Here is a 5,964-nt window from a genome sequence, read left to right on the forward strand (position 1 = left end):
ATCAGGAGGTAGAGGCAGGAAATTCAAGGTCATGCTCGGTTATGAGTTTAATGCCAGCCTGGGATGCCTGAGGTCCTGGCTCAAAAGAAAAAAAAAAAAGGCCGTTTTTGGCTTTAAGGATAATGGGTTCTGGACCTCATGGCTGCAGTTGGGCCACCATCTGCAGGTTCCCAGAGCCGTGGTGATGGATACGGAGCTGGGCGAGGGAGGCTGTTTGGGGACCGATGGCTACGGGTGGAATGGGCAGCGGCCTGGAACAGCAGCATTGCCAGGCACAGTGAGTGTTGAGGCAAGCAGGAGGGACACGAAGACTGTCACTCGTCAGGAGAACCCACGTCAGAAGGTACAAAGTGGAGCTGGAAAGAAATCGAAGAAAGAGCCGGGCGTGGTGGTGCACGCCTTTAATCCCAGCACTCGGGAGGCAGAGGCAGGCGGATCGCTGTGAGTTCGAGGCCAGCCTGGTCTACAAAGCGGGTCCAGGATAGCCAAGGCTACACAGAGAAACCCTGTCTCGAAAAACTAAAAAAAAAGAAAAAAAGAAAAAAAGAAATCGAAGAAAGGTGACGAGAAGAGAGAACTACAAGAACTAAAGGAGCCGTTCACATCTGTATTGGATGCACAGCTCATCCGTAAAGAGGCCACACCCGAATCTGTCGGGTGAGCGCTCTTCAAATGAGGACAGTGCACTAAAGGGGCTGAGTGCGAGGAGTTCGCTGAGGACCTCATTTTGGAGGGAAAAATGTGAAAAACAAAGTGTTTACATTGGTGCAAGAGATGACGGACTTGAAGACGAGACTGTGGTTAACTGGGATGAGAGACAGCCTGAAGAGGTAGAAAAGAAGAGGCACAGTGAGGTGGAAAAGAAGGGAAAAAAACCAAAAAAGAAAAACAAAAAACCAAGAACTCAAACATCGAGCAGACTATTCCTTGAAGCTATTAAAAATAACACAGTATGGCTGGTTTGGGTGTGTCCTGGAGGTGGGGACAATTGCACGTATTGTCATGAACTCCCTCCTGGATTTGTGCTGAAAAAAAGCAAAAAGGAAGAAGAGAAAGAAGATGAGATTTCATTAGCTCTAATTGAAAGGGAGTAGCGTCCAATGTTACCAACATCGCTCTAGAATCTTTTCTTGAGTGGAACACAAGGAAAGGAAAAGAAAAGACTGACAAACCTGGACAGGTTATGGAGCGGCAGAAAGCCGAGTTCTAATCGGGAACAGCACCGGCGATCGGCATCATGAGGCCCTTGAACTGCGCCCTGAGCTGGTTGGTGGTGAGGAGGAGGGAGTTGGTGACACCAGTTACATCCAGGGAACAGCAGTAATGAGGCTGATGATTGTATGCGTGTAAATGACATAGATTTAAGCTTGTGCATCCCTGGAGATGACCAGGAAACAGGTATCACACAGCCAAGCAGTCTTGAAAGATTCAGCACGTGGCTTCAGATAAAGATGAAAACAGATGAAGTGACTCTGGAGGCTGGAAACAGCAAAAGAAGTGATTTGGACAAGGGTAACGGAGTGGAGGGGCAGGAAAATAGACAAAAAACCCAGGGCCAATGAATGCTGCTCCTGTGGATGCAGATCTGTTCACTGGGAGAAGATCTGGATGAACTAAAGATTTAAGCAAAGGGCTGGAGAGATGCTCAGAGGTGAAGAGCACTGGCTGCTCTTCCAGAGGTCCTGAGTTCAGTTCCCAGCAACCACATGGTGGCTCACACCATCTACAATGAGATCTGGTGCCCTCTTCTGTCATGTAAGCAGAACAGTGTGTGTGTGTGTGTGTGTGTGTGTGTGTGTGTGTGTGTGTGTGTGTGTGTATTATATATATTATATTTATATACAATATAAATAATTCTTTAAAAGACTTAGGCATACTTAATTTAGGAGAATGACACCAAACAAGTCAAGTATGATCAACATGAATTGAAACTGGCTACGTTCAGGCCGGGCGTGGTGGCGCACGCCTGTAATCCCCACACTCGGGAGGCAGAGGCAGATGGATCTCTGTGAGTTTGAGGCCAGCCTGGTCTACAGTTGGCTACGGTCTTTGTTTTCCCACCTAGAATCAATAGGATGTTTGTTTCCCATGATGGCTCTGGAGGAATACTATCCTCCACAGAACGAATACCCTCCCTTACAGCCTGTCCTGTCTCCTGACGTTGACTACATCTTACGTGGAAGTGTAACACCTTTTCCAGGTTTTGTGTTTCGCTGGACATGTGTGTATTTCCAGGAACTACTTAAAATACTTTTTGTTGGGTGCCATTTTGGTTTTTTTTGTTAGTTAATTTGGTTGGTTGGTTTTTCAAGACAGGCTTTCTCTGTGTGGCCATGGCTGTCCTGGAACTCACTCTGTAGACCCTGGGTGAGACTTCCTTCTCTTCCCAGCACGTTTTCTTTCCCTCTTTCTTGCATGCCAAAAATCCTGTACCAGGTGAAATTGTGCCGCTGGGCATCCGCCCTGGGCACCGGCAAACCATGTGATGACACCGTTGACCAGCTTCTGCCAACTCATTTCTAGTTCCCCTAGCTCTCTGGGACACCATTGGATCGGGCTTGTGACTCGTGTATTTCTCTCTTTACCCGCCTAGGGGAACAGAGTGCCCAACTCAGACCGCCAAGCTTTTTGGAGACACAGGGCTTCTAAATTGTCTCATTAAACCACACAAGTGATCAGAGGAACATACAAAACTTTCCCACCTACTCCCGCCTATCTCGGAGGGTGGGATTCCTCCCCCTTTCCTTGGCTTGGGACTCCCCCCCTTGCTAAGTACCCAACACCAGCTGGTTGGTGATTCTTCCCTTCCGGTTGATGTAAATGCTTCTTGCTGTTCTTGCCAACCTATATCAAACCCTTCATCTAGGACCTTCTCCCCTGGGTGAGCTCTCTCTCTCTGCTAACACAGTTTCTCTTCCTCCCCTCTCACTCATCCTCGAAATCCTAGCACTAGGCAACCCTGTGTCTGCCCGGGCCAGGCTTTGGTCTCTGACCAGCGCTGCCGAGCTGCGGGAACAGACTGCACCAATTTCGTTGAGTTACACCTTTCTCTGGGGGACTCCCCAACGGGTCACTGATTCTACCTTCCATAGAATTTCAAATCTCTACGCCCAAATTAAGGGCTTCCAAGCTTATGCACCTCTGCAACCAAACTTGGCCTTACTATCCACTAAATGACAGATCCAAAGATGCAAAAGAGAACTTTTAGTTAGCACCAGGGGCTGGAGAGATGGCTCAGAGGTTAAGGGCACTGACTGTTGCTCCAAAGGTCCTGAGTTAAATTCCCAGCAACCATCTACAATGAGATCTGATGCTCTCTTCTGGCCTGCAGGTGTACATGCAGGCAGAGTACTGTACACATAATAAATAAATAAATAAATCTTTAGTTAGCTCCCGGGATCAGGTAAATGGAATGGGGCCCCCTGTGGTCAAGCCTGTTCTCTCTTCGCTCTCCCAACAGTTTCAAATCTATACTTAAAGGGAATTAGCTATTTAACTCTGTCTTCCTACCATATGTATGTTCCAGTATCCTAGCAGATTTCCTACACTCAAGACAGCACCAAAGCAGCTATGCACAGGTGCTCCAGTCCAGCCTCACAGACTGTGCCAGCTGGACCTCCACTGTCCCTCCTAGCCACAGATGTTCTCAGACCCTGGGCAGCAAGTACAACAGCCTGCTCTTCCTGGCCTTGGTCAACATTTCAGCCTTTTGACCCCCTGTTGGCACATGTCAGCAGGAAGCAGCTAAAGGCTATTGATTTCTTCCTCCCTTATCCATTTATTATCAACAAAAGGCTGGACTGGTGTGCTTCAGACCCGGGGCGAACAGCTCCAGATTTTTCCCAGCATTTCTCAGTCCCTATCTGCTGCAGGACATGGCTGGCATACCCCACCTTCTACCCTGAATTTTCCAGGACGAGGACCTTTCCTTCCCCCTCACCATATAATCCAGACATTATGCTGCCCTTGCTTTTTTCCCCCCCTTTCTCTCTCTCACTCTCTTGCCCTGCTCCCTTACATGGCAGCCAAGAGCTGCTTCCAATGAACCTACATTATATTTTTACTTACCTTGCATGAAAACTAGTCCAATGTGTTTTTTGTTTTTTTAATTATAGAAAAGGGGAGGAATGTTAGCTCACAGGTTGATCTGCTAGCCTGCCAGCCGATCTGATGTGCCTCTAATGCCTAGCAACATCTGACATTATCACCTGACACTGGGTGTGTGCCAGACTATAAAAGGACCAACCCACCACTGTGCTCTCTCTCTTGCGCTCTCCCTAAGGGGCCCTCTTTCCCTTCCCTTTCTCTCTCTCTCTCTCTCCAACTGCCTCTCTACCCTCATGGCCCACTCATGTCCTAACTCCTCTCCCTAAGCTTCTGTAATAGATCTCTCCACATCAGATCTGTTGAGCCTTATTCAATTTATTTTTTAATCCTAACAGTATGTCTTAGGAGAGGCGAGGAAGCTCTCTCTTAGGAGAGAGCAGGGAGCTCCTGACTGCTTTATTGAGCACAGTTCTGGGCCTTGGAAAGGATTAACTCGGTCTAGGAAAATGACTTAAGCCCTTTTGGTCTGCCTCCCTCACAAGTGTATGAAGAGGGCATATGTGCACACTGGTTTCATTGGTGAGAAATCTGAGTCACTGTATAACAACTAAGAAAATTGCCCAGAGTCCTGCAGCTGGTGGGTGGCTGAGCTGGGATCCTAATCTGGGCAGTGTGCCTATGGAGACGTCTAAACTCCTTCTTCATTAGTGCAGAGCCTTCAGCAACAAGAGAGAAATGGAAAACCCAGGAACCCCAAGACTCACAGCCAGCCAGTGAGAGTGGGTTCAGAAATACAAATGGCGCCCCACCCTAGTTCACTTGTGTCTGCACCAGGGGGTTCAAGCCAGCACTAGTGAGAACCCAGGCGCTTGGGATATGGCTCCTTATCTTGTGTAACTGCAGACAGAGGCCCCACTCTATCCGGACTCCCTCCCAGTCCCACCTCGAGGCTCCGTTCTTCAAGGCCACCCCTCCAAGAGCCATTAGAATGGCACAGAGGTGGCCACCAGGCCACCAGGGACCCACATGGTGAAAGGAGGGAACTAACTCCTGAAAGTTGTCCTCTGACCCCCACACACATACACGGACACTCACAAGTCACTACTTCATTCACCCGGATAAAATTTTTAAAAATTAAAGACCATCCTTCGACAGTAGGGATTTTTGACTTAGCTGCTGGCGACAGGCAGAGAGGCACGGGTGCCACTACCCACAGAGGAATACTGAGGTTGCTGAGACGCCAAGCTGTTGGAGTTCATGCCTTTGACCTTGCCTGCTATCTGTGTCTTTGAAGCATTTTGCCTTCTGCCTGGTGGCTCAGCCTCCTAGGGAGGGTGAGAGTGCTGGGGGGTCTACACTGATGAGTCACCCACCTTTTGTGTGTGTCATCTTCAGCTGCAGCTGGGAAGAGCAGGGGCAGGGTGAGCTAGAAATAATAATAGTGTTTTTCCCAGTCAGAGAAGGGCGTCGGCTCTCTAGCACTGTGGTGCCTCCGCCTCTGCCTCCACCCTCACCCTCCAGAGCCTCTGATCTCTTCACCTCCAGGACATTTCATCCCTAGAGGCTGCTCACCCCCCACCCCTACCTAGTGCCAGGCCTTCGTGGGTGGGCACAATGCCCCCATCCCTATTTCCTGCATCATCTCCCTCAGTCCACTTTCTACAAGAAACGCAGGTAGAGTCCAGACATGCCTTGAGCAAACAGGGCTTTTGACAAAATGGAGAGATGACTAATTTAGCTGGGGGTGAGACTATACAAGTCTACTTTCTGCCCAGGTGTAGCTTTCTTGCTGTCTTTGAAAGTAACCAATACAACGCCCGTCCCACATTCAAGATCAAAGCTAGGGAAACCTTGCTGGCTTCAGCTGGAGACCATTTAGGGGCAGTGAATCAATGACTGTGAAGGAAGGCCGCGCAC

The 5,964-nt window shown here is 49.0% G+C and overlaps 1 long non-coding RNA gene across 1 annotated transcript; it reads right to left on the minus strand.

Moving 5' to 3' along the window:
- Positions 1–370: 370 nt before the first annotated feature.
- On the minus strand, positions 371–1,527 carry LOC311585598. The gene is made up of 2 exons (XR_014775269.1): positions 1,173–1,527; positions 371–1,025 (listed from the first exon to the last, which is right to left on the minus strand). It is a non-coding gene; the product is annotated as an uncharacterized lncRNA (long non-coding RNA).
- Positions 1,528–5,964: the final 4,437 nt, after the last annotated feature.

The sequence above is a fragment of the Acomys minous genome (assembly GCF_964271855.1).
Source record: "Acomys minous genome assembly, chromosome: 16".
Lineage (NCBI taxonomy): Eukaryota > Metazoa > Chordata > Mammalia > Rodentia > Muridae > Acomys > Acomys minous.